At 37.4% G+C, this 14,873-nt stretch overlaps 1 protein-coding gene across 4 annotated transcripts in view; it reads left to right on the forward strand.

Moving 5' to 3' along the window:
- Positions 1-14,873, forward strand: part of ESP3 (RNA helicase family protein) — a 263,344-nt gene that overhangs the window by 138,849 nt on the left and 109,622 nt on the right. The window lies entirely within an intron of this gene.

Raw genomic sequence — 14,873 nt, forward strand, 5'->3', positions numbered from 1 at the left:
GTGACCCGACTCAGGAAATTCCTCTTAGCCAACTGTATGCTTACGTCCCTCTGCTATGCTGATGGATTATGGACATCTAATGTGTTTGCCCAACTTCTGAACTTGTTATATATCAATGCTCGACTTAAGGAATTATCAACTTCAACTGTTCGTACCTTACTAACTGCAATCAATCTTCAGAAGAGCTTCTTTATTGATTTGTATCTATTGTTGCTAACCCCAGTCTGAAAGCTTAAGGTGAGTTACTGGGTTTGCATCCAATCTCAGTAAATTTCCTTAAGGGGTTTCATCCTTAGGAACTATCCAATCACAATAAGCAACCTTTAGGTTGTTTAATAACATATATTTGTTGTGTCCATCTTAATGTAGCTCCACACTTTTATAACCTCGATATGAGGGAAGACACAAACAACTAGGCAATGTGGGATTAAAAGCCAATTTTGTCTTTTAGTCACTTAAGTAACTTAATAACATTAAAATATTTAAATAAATCACTTAAGTCACTTGAACTTTAATATCTCTTGAAATATTTGTTTGAATGCCATGTTGTCTAAAATAGGAATCTCTCTTCATAATTCCCCATGTGACCAAATACACTTTTTAAAAATAGAAAGGGTCCATCTCTATTACACCTGACTTACCATACATAGTGTGGCAAATGGAATCCAAATGACATCGAACGAAGGCCAAATATATGAATCGCTGAAAGTTGGAGATGAATCAATCCTTAGAAGACTCTATAACCATCCTCATTAGCCTACGAGGGTCCAATATTAGGCTAATCCCTAAAATTTTGATGCTGGCAACTAATGGGGACATTACAGTCCTCCCTTCTTGAGATTGTTTGCCCTCAAGCAATCCAACAACAACAGTGAACTCCAACCTCCATCTGGATCCCAAATGAAGTAGTACGTGACACCCCTCTTAAGATTGAACCAATTACATACCACTAAATTCATCAAGAGCAACAACATAACCTGTAGTATAGCACTCAAAACTTGTGCTAATGATGTAGGAGTTAGAATATCACCAGAAGAATCCCCCACAAGAAGTATGTTCATCCTGGTTCTCACCCATATAATATAACCTAGACTGGAATTTAGATCAACAATCCCTTGAAGAGACGTAGCTACAGGAGAACCATATGCACTCATGCCAACTGTATCAACCATAGGTGTAGCCACGTCAAAATCTGTGGACACAGGGACGTTACTAACTGCCGCAACACAAAATTGAATCTTTACAAATGGTGAAAAATGAGGCCAACTCCACTCAAGTGAGTGATCAACATCAACCTCAAACAATGGATTGTCATAAGACAATGTTGCATCCATGTCAAACATAGGATTATTCATGAAGTGAACATCAACACTTTGTTGATTGATACTATAGCATGACTTTAATACTACATTGCTCACCTCATCAACAATAACAAGTGTACTACCATTAGAGCACACATATACAATTGCTTGCATACTGCTAAACTCCTCATTGGATGGCTCAATCAACACAGAAGTGGCTGCTGATATGATAGTATCCTTGCATGCTCCTCCCATTATCGCTGCATTGCCATCAAATACATGATCCAGGGAAGTCATGCCAACAACTACATCATCTTACTTGACATAAATCCTCATCACATTTGACCTCAATTGTGCCCAACTCATGTAGTGTCTCATAAGAAATGTCCTACAAATCTGAAGCGGCAACCGTATCATCACCGTCCGCTCCTAGAAAAAGTGATATCATTCTTTGCTCAAATCTCAGCTTTAAAATTAGTTGGGTCATCTGTTTGTAATTTTGGTTCATCTCATTCACTAGCACATCCAACTGTTTCAGAATAACTTGTATCTCAAAATCTCCCTCCATTAGCGGAGAAGTACGCCTTTCGCGAGTGTAATGAATACCGAACCTTCTGTCACTATTCATAACTTTGAAAACCAAGTCCTCCATCTATGGGTCAAAAGAAAAGTGATGAGCATTCCTCATAGTGTAATGCCAATAAAAACTCCCAATCTCTGTTAAGGGTTCATCATCTTCAACTGGAAATCAGAAGATGGTTCCAATCTCTGACTTTGAACTATTGGTCGGGTAGGATGTTGGGTAACCCTCTCAGCAAGCCCAACCACAAAATCCCCATTGGGAAGCATTGTAGCCAAGGTCTCTACAATCTTTCTCACCAATCGTTGAATAGCACAAGAGCCTCGAATGGGAGCACCCTCAGATATACTGTATGAATCCTCTCTCAAATTCGAGCTCTCAAGCAAATCCATGAATGACTCAGTACAATAGAAATTATATGTGGTAGCATCAATCTGCACCTTCGCAATCCACAACTGATCTCTTTCAAAATGTGACAATGCCAACTGTCCAATGCTACCCGCTATAAGAAAAGAAGAAATAGATTCACTTCTAGTAGAAGGAAGCGAATCACCATGAGAGCTCGTCTCCATCGATGCTCTTGCCTCCTGTGTACATACTATACTCATATCTTGGATGAATGTGTTTGCTACATCATCATGTCCCTCAGCCTCAACTGTAGAAGCAAACTCACCACTAATCACAATATGTAACTAAACAGGGTCTGGAGCTTATGTTGACTGTACTCGTTCTAACTCCATGGTAACTACACCACACTGTGACTCTTGAAGAGCCAATTGAGTTTACTGAAGAGAGTCCACCATCACCTCGAGCTCCCAGCGAGCTCAACCACCTCCTCCCCTTTCCCTAACAATGCCTCATAGCAGGTGCTACCCCACTCCAGAAGGTAATCTCTGTAATTAAGTAACAGAGAGTAACTATGGTTCAAGATCCTAACAACCCCTCGAAGCGCATGAACCTCTGCTAGGGAAAGACTACTATCACCATGCTCATTTGATATTGGGGCACCCTAACCAAATGTAGCTAGCATATGCCGAATAGCATCATAATGATCAAGAGATGAATAAATGTCACTATCACTCACCTTCAGCTAATAAGTCACATGATGCCTTTGTAACCTCTGACTCCTATTCAAGCTCTGTATCTCACTAACTGCACTGTGATAGGAAATTGAATTAGAATTGTCCACCACAAGATCACTTGTACATGTGCTGTCGTCCTTGGATAACTCTGCATCTGTGATACAACTATTATGTACCTCAAACAACTCCTCTGAAGAAATAGAAGCCCTTGCAATCTCAATCTCGCCACATGTTTCAACTTCCACCTCAATAGTAAGATTCTGTAAACATTGATCCTAGGACTCATCCAAAATCTCATAAGAGTCATCATCCAATATTTGACAATCATATCATCATCCAACAAATCACCATAGGTGTCCATACTGTCTGCATCCCCATCACCTAACAGAGTCTCAACTGCTGTCACTAGACTCTGCACACATCACTTTATGCCAGGTTGTGAATCAATAATGCTAGAGCATGAACCCACATCTACTGACTCCGTTGTAACACCCAAATCACTGACATCACAACTGGGTGACTCCATACATTCATCGGTCTCACCTGAGGAAGCAAATGCCTCTTGCACTGGAGCAACACTATGACAACCCCCATACAAATCTCCAATAATAATTCCCTCCTCAAGAGATAAACATATAGTTAGAAGATATGTTCATATTCATTATTCACATAAACGAAAGATAGTAAAAACAACCATCAAGTAAGCCTATCTCATGCATACAGATACATTTCTTGTTCAGTTATTTTCTGAATACATTAAAGAGGAACTGATTTCTAAGCATGGAAGGGAATAATTGATTAAACGATACTAATCATCTAACATTTCTTCAACTTGAGATTTCAAATATCATAAAAGTAAATACCTATTACCAAAGGATATTGACTACAGATCATATCTCTATCTTGTGCAAGCCTTGGCATCTGATGGAGAGGAGGAGCATTGTCAAGGGCTTAACCTCCCAACCATAGACCCTCAAAATATCCCCACACAATCTCAACCGAGAAAGGCCCTCGCTACCCAAAAAAGGACATTGAACACCCTATCCAGCCACTCAGCATCCTGGTATTCAAAGTTTCAATCCATTGCTCGACTAGACAACAAGATCTAAACATTGGACCACCATGAGCTGACTCAATTTATACTCTTTTTATTACTTGCTTAATTGTTTTTTTCTCTTACTATGCAAGGATGTACGCATGGTTTAATGAATATCAATACACACCATTAATCTTGACCATGTTGGTCATCCTAGATGAGTGTCTGGGGTGATTTGCCTTAACATTATATATACACAGCCATGCATGCTGCCCAACCTGGGTCTATGGCTTTACCAAAAGATTCATAATACTTGACGTTCATAAGAGTACTGAAACATTTTATTCACAGCCAATGCATTGTGCCCAACCCGGGCCTATAGCTTCACAAAAATAATCAAATTGCATTGTAAAATATTCACTGGTTCTCCTCAAGAGTGCTGCCCTTATCTCAGGAACATATGGGAAAATGTTCCTGAATAAGCTTGCACACGTGGTTCAGTTATGAAAATCAGAATACTGTTATAAGATTCATTCACGATGTGAAAATAATATTCTGCTGTGAAATCAATAACTTAATCTGGTACATATTCCTGTGGATTTCTATACTGATATGAATCAGTATTCTGCTATAGGTTAAGCATTCTGATTCGATATCGGTGCTTATAGTGAGAACATTATTATCCAAGATCTCACCTGTTCAGGTGGGTACTTGATCTTCATGATTGATACAAATTTCACAGCCGTGGCAAGGAAATAAAGAGATGAATATCAATTAATAAATATCTTAGTCTTCTTAGCAGAAGTTCAAAACATTAAAATACAAAACAAGACATGTCAATGAGCACTGTCTGGAATTAGGTTCTTATTACTTATAGTTGTGAATTATTTCAGAAACAAGAGCTCACGGCACAGGATCGTTCCAATGATAATGGTCTTGCTCAGGGACCGTATGCACTCAGATTGGATAACTATCATGGCCTGGAAAGGGAGGCTACCATCAGAGTTATCGTTCTGAAATTCAGATGCAAGCATAGGAGCTAGAGTTTAGAAACGGATATGGAAACCAAAGCTATCAAATGCTGAGAGATGGCTGAAGTATCGAATGCCAATGGGAAAATCTCATCGAATCTATTATCAATTTCATGCTCTGTTAATAAAGGTGATGGTGGAGTTATAAAAGTAAACAAAGAGCCATCAAACATGTGGCATATTTTTAAATAAAGGTCACCAAAATGACATAAAGTCGAAAGAAAAAGATTAGCAAGGTGGCTGCTCAAGGAAAAGTAAATAAGACTTTGGTGAAGGATAAAAATAATAATAATGTTGTCTTACTATATAGCATCATGGTAATTAAGATACCTATATATGTATGTTTGTATATGTGTACATGTGTAAACCACAACCATAGATTTCTTACGTATGCGTCAAATTTCAAGTATGCATATGCGTCCTTATATATATAATTGGTTTACATATATACACATACAGATGTATGTGCATATATAAATATTTAGGTATCATGGTGTCAATATGTTAGGACAAGCTTTGAACACTAGGAAGCTCCAACCAAATAACACAAAAGGTGCCAACTTGTTCATAATTCAATTTATGCATAGTGATCTCTTTTATTATTAGGTGATATATATTATCTAATTGGTTAGCTCATGGTCGTCCAACGTACACTCTTGCTTGTTTTAGCCATTTTCCTTTAGCCATAGGGGTTCACAGCACTACCTATTTGCCCAGTGATGGTGGTGCCCCTCGTGACCTGTTATTTTTTAGAGGACTGCTGCAAACTTATTCGCACTGCCATATTTTTGGTATGTGTTTTCCAACTACAACATTCTCTTTGTATTTGTATGAGGAATAAACCAAGAGAAGAGACATGTCCCGTCATGGGACATGTCTATTCATCAATATTATAATGACAAACTTAATTATAGTTGTGTGTGTGTGTGTGTGTGTGTATATGAATCACTGTAATTATATTAATTTCTCTTTGATCTCATAGGTTCATCCTACTAAAGCTACCAAAACATCAACTCTCCCTCTTAGCTAGGGAGGATAAACACGACACATATTTAATATCCCGAACAGGATATTTACTAATTTTTCCTTTCAATAGTATACTTATAAATAAAACTTGGTAGATAATTTCCAGCACATTCAAAAATAGAAGAAATGTAAACCGTCACTTTTCCAGCCTCTTCTTGAATACAATAATAGGCTTAAATATAAATAAATGTAATACGAGACACTCAATAAAACCACAATCTCCACAAGATAACAATTCGTTATTTCCAAAATAACATTCAAGATGTTGAACATAAAATCATGAATTACAATTGATGAGATGAAACCAGAAACTCTTGTAATTCCTTAAACAATGTTATTGCCATATACAACAGCAATACAACAATCAACAACAAAAAACGTTATTGTATTATACAACAGCAATACAATAACCAATACACAGAAACCAATCCTAAATACATATTCAACAGTCGGATTGGAACGATAGGATAAGAACCTGTAAGCGCGAATGAAACACCTGAAGTAATGTTTTTCGGGACAATGGGTTTGTGTCCACTTTCTGCTAGCACGAGGGCTACGTCCTCCAACTAGCTGAAAGCTGAAGCTTTCTAAGACTCTCAAAGAGAGAAAACTGAACTGAATAATAAAATCAAGCATATCAACAATGAGCCTCTTTCTCCTTTTTAATACACAAACCGAGACTTTTTGGCTCCTCTCTGGTTTCATCTTATTCCCTAAGGCATTTCGTCTTGTTCCCTTTGCCCCTTTGTCGTTAATAAAATATTAAATCGACCCTTTTAATATTTTGAGCTTAAGTCTCAGAGTCAATTTTAATATTGCATGAAATAAGACTTCGATATTTCTAATGCTCCAAAAGGGAATATTACAAATCTCCCCTCCTTAAGGTTGCTTGTCCTTAAGCAATTCATACTAGGATCTCATACGAGTCTGTAGGCAGCCCTGTAATCCAAACTGAAAACAATGTTGGCCAAACTGCGAAGCCAGATGTCTTTCTGCAATCTATCTCTCAATTGGATCCCTGGATCCCATATAACTTTCTGAAAGAACTCACCACCTGCACTTGTAAACTGCTCAACACTGCTCAACACCATGACCACAATAAAATCCTCGTCCAACCATAGATACAATCTGCCAACCCCTGGATCCGAAACTCTATTGCCCTGCCTTGCAGATATGATGAGATAGAAATATATCCAGGGTTTATGTATAATCCAGTAGAAGGTGAAGACCTGACGTAAATGGATGATGTAAGAAATGAACTGTTCAAAAGCTGAAATCACCATCCCATAAACATCAAATTTCATACTGTCGGCATAAACTTGGAGAATTCCCAAGTGCATAGGTGCTATGAATATGAAGGATGTTGAGAATCTAACCGCAAACCTCACATAAATACTCCACCAAGAACTGTTCAGAGGCTGATGAAAAAAATTCGCCCAACTCCTTAATGGGGTGAAATCGGAAAATATGTTGGGGTTGATCAAATGATAAGCAACGAAAGTTGATTCATCAATCCCATGCTAAGATCCGGATTTGCTGCTAGGATCTGAGCCAGGATCCCAAGTCTGAAATCAAACTGTTCCTCTTCATGGCAAACAAGAGAAGATCCATCATGTAACACAAAAAGAGGATTGTTGGAAATCCAATCAGGAGCAACTTCAAACAAAGGGTTGTCAACAAGTTTAAAGGGTTTGAAGCTTTGCTACTTAACCGTTTGGGGCAGCTATCCAAATCATACATCTGCTGAATGCTCTCAAATTCATCAATTATCTCTAGAAAAATTCTCTGCTTCTCTTTATCCGTCTGCTCTTGAGAGTGATTCATGATCCTAATTTGATTTTTTGCCTCTTGAAGAGAAAATCGAGCATCATCTAATGCCTCATGGGTATCTTTATGTAATGGGCACCCCTGGATGTCCCAAAAAACTAAACCAAATTGCTGAAAGGAATTATGTCAAACAGTTTGCATTCAACTTCTTAAAACCCCTTATAACTCCGGAAATCAAACGTTTATTTGTTTGTTGTGTTTCGTGCATGGAATTGGTATCATACAACATAAACAAGAAAGAAACTACAATAATATGCGAAGTGGAAATGAACTGCTGCTAATAAAATGTTATTTTCAGAATTCATAAAACCAAATACATGGCAGATTTATCAACACACTAATTACTTCAGCAATATTGTCATAATACTCCAGCCCATGCTTACGAACTTGCTGCTACAATACTTTGTCCTCCAATCAGTCCACTACCTTCATAATACCATTCCCTCCAAGCGGCATAAGCATCGGACAAGTAGTGAAGAAGATATGAGCAAAATATCAAATCTGCCTATAGCCGGAAATGCAACTAAACTGCCTGATAATGAAGTCAATAAGAAAGAATTCCAAAGGCCAAACCCCAAGGGAATGACGTCTAGAATCTTACAAGAGAGGATAGACGTCCTCAAATGCCAAGAACAAAGCTGCAACTCACACACCAATTTCTTCTCATATTCAACCTGCCTAATGAAGCCACAAATGCTTCCTTTTATTCTATTTCCAAGGGTCCACTCAACTCATATGGGCAATGTGGGATAAAAGATGTGTAATATATAAAACATATATTAAAATACCCCTTATGTCTCCCTTGGGTACACATCACCATAAAATAAATATTAAAGTACCACTTTAATATTTTACAATTAAATTAGACGTTACTTTAATAAAACTTCAGGCATTAAAATGTATTAGCAATCGGACTCTGAATAATGCGAGTGATAGCTCATCGGAAAGCTCTCACTGAGGACTATCGAATCCAATTACCAAAATTGACCTGCACTGTGTCCTGCCAACTTACTAAAAATAGTAAGTATGCCTGAAACTGAGTAAATCAACTTCGTTTTGGCCCAAACTGGAAATGACTAGGCCAAAACACTCTAGGATCCCATTAAACCCTTCGTTAGCCCTCGGGACCATGTAGAACAAGGCTAACGCACACACACTTGGTCAACTGCTAAAATGGGAACATTACACTTTAAGCTCCTTTTTTAGCTCCATAATCTCATTCTTTTCTTTATCTAGCTGACCAACATGAATTTCAGCAACCTTAAGAATGTTATCCCTGTCACAAAGCAAATGCAAATAATCTGATTTCATAGTCTCAAGAGCTATTATGATCACCTGCAAATCAGCAACAAGCCAATCTCCTTCCATTCCCTTTTGAACCTTTCTATATAGATCTTCCACCAACTTAGGAGTGTTGTGGTAACGTATTATAGAAGTCACAATATTATTTTCCTAAACTTTCAATTGACTCCCTAAGGTGTGCATTTCATGATTGTTATTTCAAAGCGGTTCATCGTTATGTAGGGTCATCTCGATATGTTCTTCTAATCTTATGTCATGGGCATTAGAATGGAAGGATTCCAACCAGCAATAATCTTGAGTGCAATTGCTCTCATCCGCTTGTTTGTCAATACTCACCTCCATTTCACCAACATAAAAACTTGTACCTCGTGTAATATCTTCTATGTGATTGCGAGAAGGCTGCCCATTTCTGGTAGTTGTCTGCACTTTTGTTTCAAGATCATCCAAATGATAATTCTGGGCTATCAAAATTTCTTCATATGCCCTTGTGTGCTGTTTGTTTGTAAAGAGATCTTGGACCAACTCCAGATACTTTCTTTTAGCCATATCAGTCATATTTTTCTGCTTGAGATAAAAATTCATATAATCACTGAATCATAGATCATTCTGAATTCGGTTAGGGAGTCTTTGATAATCTTTATAAATGTTGAGTATTTCAGTTCTTATATCTGACTCGGGAATCTGGGCTAACTACTCATGTGGCTTCATCTTACCTTTACTGATTTTATCCAAATTTATTCCCCATTGCTGAAAGTTGTTATCCTGCTTACTATGAGTCTGACAAATAACTATATTGTCCTAGAATTGCCTTGATGTTCCTGATCCTTTTAGTTTTGATGCATCTAATAGATTATCCATTGAATTATCTACAACGAATTCCTTGGGTTTTTTCTCTAGTCTAATAGCTTTCACAAAATCCATATCTGATGGTAGCTTTTCACTGCTTGTCTTCATATTGAACAAAGACTCTATCAATTGTCTCGGAGTTCTGGATCTATCTTCACTCATAACATGCTTGGATTCCATCCCAAATTGACAGCTTCCAGAATTTCAATTTAGGCACTTTTAGGTAAATCAGGAAAGCTTAATTTTAGCTGTTCCAAGTTGGGCTTTACATTGATGTTTTTTGTATGAAGATGTTGCTTGCTACATTCAACCATTGTTCCAATAGCACACAAGTTTTCCTTTTCAAGAAGAATTGATAAAGCTTGTTCATTGTTGCCTTTAGTTGCCTGGCAAGCTTATAAGATCTCATCCATTCGTCCATAATCCACTGACGGAGAGTTTTTAATCTCTTGTAAGAATTCAGTGGGTGCAGAATCTGCTTGCTGCCGTACTTTATGACTAGAGTCACTTAGCATAAAAGACCATCAAGAAAATCAGGCAAGAAGCCTAGCATATCAATGTTAGGAACACTGTCCAATACAGTTATCCATCCAACTAGGAATTGGTGTATATAAGGATTTAAAACATTCACCTGTTCCCTCAAGAGTGATATGAACTCTTCTATGCTGAATTGGTCACTTTCTGAAACAATGTCTTTGACAATATTCTAAGAACTTTGACTTTATTTTCTCTCGGTGATAGATTGTGTTTTCATAACGCAATTCTCCAAGGTTTTGTAATTTGGTTTCTTTCAGCTCTTCTCACCCAGGCCTCTACTTTCCCATTATTTTGACAAGACCATGCTTTGTATGGGGAGATAAGATTCCTCTCTGTTATCACTAGTGATGGTTACTAGTTTAATCATTGTTGATTTCGAAGAGCTTGATTTGGCGACAATCACCTGCACTATATCTCAGCTCTCCAAACATTGATTTTCGAATTTCCTCCTTCACGTGTTATATGGAAAATACAAGCTTCTCTGCCAAATAGAACGATTCAGAATCCACTCACAATTTTGATAAGTAGCACTCCTTGACACCTGTCACTTAATTTGAATTGGTAATCAAATCAGATGAGTAACGTCCTTAGTTGGGAACCACACGATTACCTTGGTGTTCGCAATGAATAGTTTGTTTATATTGCTAGGTGTAGAGGCTCGCCTATGCCCGTTAGGAAAAGCAACAACAAATAAGGATTCTACTTAACATTATCTTCCTTGGCCATTATTCGGCATGTAATACACCTGTCGCAAAAACTCTACAAGTTATAAAACTTCTTACTTCAACAATCCTTTTATCAGTGGGCGTTACCACACGGGTTAGATATGATAGTTCCATCGTTTCAACTAAAGAATTAATCTCTAAGCACGTCACCTGTATCTATGTACAAGATCTGATTAGAAGATGAATATGGTTGACACTGTTGTTAGCAAAAAATGTGACCTGTCCAATTATTGAAAAACTATTGTAACTTGCTCAGACGTGTCATCTGGGCTTCCCACAATCTTTCACAGCCTGCAACTTCTATTCAAGGAAAAATACAGTTGCTAGAAATGTTAAACGCTTGCCCAAACTAGCTCACGCAAAGAACCTCTGTAGCGGCTCTTTCCTCATTAAAGATTGCATCCACGACTATGCCCAACACAAATCTCTATCACCACCACTATATACGGGAAAAACTGAAATCACTCTTCTTGTCTTCACCACTTCGAACATGATTTTGTTATTTTTACTTACACGCAAACTTAGTCAGCTCAAGAAATACCACACAGTTATAATCTTTGGAATACTTCGAATACGACAGCGTCATTCTCAAATTTTCTTACAACTAGCAAGCCGTTTCTGCGCCTATTTGAAGATGTTCTATGCGGGGATGCCTCCAATGCTTGTTGGAATGTCACCACTATTCATAACTATTGAAAATCACTTCCTAATCTATACCAGTGGAGAAAGAAATTGTTTTTCGTTGACACAAACTCTTCTCGATAGTCGATTTTGTCGCCTGTGCCTTTCTTGCATCCACCACTAACAATTCTTTCTTTTTGATCCCCCTTGGATTCCAAAATGGGCCTCGAAATCAAAGAAAAATATATCTCTAGTTTAGATAGTAGCAAGACTTACACAGCCACAACTATTTGCATTGTCTTCACAGTTCAAGAAACTAAATTTATTTTGAAGATCAGAGACCATCTTCAATGCATAAATTGATAAAATTGTGATGCTTCACATTATCAGGCTTTTTCAGAACAGGAATGGCTGCATGTAGCTAATTGTTGTCGTAGCCGCTCATATTTGTAAGCGTTATGTAACTTAATTTAAACACTTCTATTATGTCTTCCAATCTGGGGTTATAAAGGTGAAGGCCTAAATTGTAAATGATGATATTGCATCCATAATAGGATTATCTGCACATTCTCTGGGTGGACGGTAATTTGATGAATTAGGCCCATTCCATTCTACTGCTTTGTAATGTTTTTCGAATGTTAGGTTGTGATGGATGTTAATGTAGGTAGACTTTTCACCTTCCTTTGAAACTGTATTCAACTCCCATAGACCTCCGGTTACCTCAGTGAATGCATAGCTACATGCTACTGTTGCTGTACTTTTTTATGAATCTCCTAATTTGATAAATTCTTCAAGTAATCTCACAACGGCTAGGAAAACCAGTTCTAATAATTATTTTCTGAATAGACCTCATAGGATGGCAAGATTTTTAGCTCTGATATCACTGTAATATCCCGAATAGGGTACTTGCTAATTTTTCCTTTCAACAATATACTTAGAAATGAAACTTGGTAGATAATTTCTAGCACATTCGAAAATAGAAGAAATGCCAACCGTCACTTTTCCAGCCTCTTCTTGAATACAATAACAGACTCAAATATAAATAAATGTAATACAAGACACTCAATAAAACCACGGTTCTCCACAAGATAACAATTCGTTATTTTCAAAATAACATTCAAGATGTCGAACATAAAATCATGAATTACAACTGATGAGATGAAACCAGCAACTCTTGTAATTCCTTAAACAATGTTATTGCCTTATACAACAGCAATATAACAATCAACAACGAAAACGTTATTGTATTATACAACAGCAATACAATAACCAATACACAGAGACCAATCCTAAATATATATTCAACAGTTGGATTGGAACAGTAGGATAAGAACCTGTAAGTGCGAATGAAACACCTGAAGTGATGTTTTTCAAGACAATGGGTTTGCGTCCACTGCCTGCTAGCATGAGGGCTACATCCTCCAACTAGCTGAAAGCTGAAGCTTTCTGAGACTCTCAAAGAGAGAAAACTGAACTATATAATAAAATCAAGCATATCAACAATGAGCCTCTTTCTCCTTTTTAATACACAAACCAAGACTCTTTGGCTCCTCTCTGGTTTCGTCTTATTCCCTAAGGCATTTCGTCTTGTTCCCTTTGACCCTTTGTCGTTAATAAAACATTAAATCGACCCTTTTAATATTTTGAGCTTAAGTCTCATAGTCAATTTTCATATGAGTCGCCATCTTTTAGTATTTTGTTGATTACACTTGGACACCCTTGTAACAGTGGGTGGGCTAGCCATCATGCCATCAATTTTGTATGATCTTGTTTATTTGGTCAAATCTTTTTGTGTACATTGCCATTGTGGCTATATGTGTTTCCACCATGCTTCTTCATGTGTTTGACCCGTTTTAATACTCTAATGATGTCGCTAGTGGCTGTCGTGGATGCTTCTAATCATTGAACAAATTCAATGCGAAGGTATTTGATTGCATGTATATTCTGTTAAATTTGCAGTGGACAGTTCATGACATGTTGGGATCCACATTGTTCTTTCATATGTTTTATTTGTCTGCCTTCATGTGGGGTTCGAGACTCCTTAATCCTTATTCCACAATCCTTATATTATTGTCTAAGATGGATCCTCCTTATAAGATTGGGTTCCTAATACATTTTGACAGGCAGCAAAGAAGCTTTGACCTTTCTCACAAAGCTGACGTGGTATAGAGATATAATTTTCCTTTGTTTATTTGCTTAGTCTCAACCTTTCTCTCTCATCTTCTCTTCCGTCATACATCTAGATTCTTCTCTACATACAAGCTTTGGTGGCATACAACTTTGTCTTATACAGTCAATCACCTATAATATATTCTTCCTTCCGGAAGACTCTTTGGGAAAGGGTGGGTTGTAGTAATGCCCCCATCCATTTTTTCGCAGTCACAAGTATAATATGCCTGGAAAATTACTTTCTCTATGCCACTGAATCTTTCACTATACTTGCACCACCTTGAATGCCCAATATTATCACTGGTGTGTACCTCATTCTAGGATGACATTGGCCGTACATTCTTCTTCTTCGCATCTATGGTTGAGTGCGTGCAAACTATGCAATAGCTTGCTCGATTTTATCATGGTGCTCTCATATTTCAACACTTCCATTCATGCACAAAAAGAGAGATAGAACTTGGCAAAACACCTGCCAATCACATTTATTAAAAGTCTCTTAAACCTTTTTTTTACCAAATTCATTCTGTGCAAGTTGTGCAATCATTTATGTCAACAAGTCTCAAAAGCCTCTAGGAAAGAACACTGCTTTGATACCATGTTAGTTTTTGTTAAATTTGTAACTCTGACATCATACTGGTCTGATAACACAAATCGTACAGATTTGATAATACATGAAATCCCTTAGATAAAAGGTCTATATATAACTGTCATTCCCTTTATTCTGATTGGCATCTCCTTGGGGCAATATAGTTAAAGACTAACTTAATCATCTTAGTTTAATTACTAACTA

The sequence above is a fragment of the Cupressus sempervirens genome, chromosome 5 (genome assembly GCF_028749045.1).
Source record: "Cupressus sempervirens isolate cs-2001-9-10 chromosome 5, ASM2874904v1, whole genome shotgun sequence".
Lineage (NCBI taxonomy): Eukaryota > Viridiplantae > Streptophyta > Pinopsida > Cupressales > Cupressaceae > Cupressus > Cupressus sempervirens.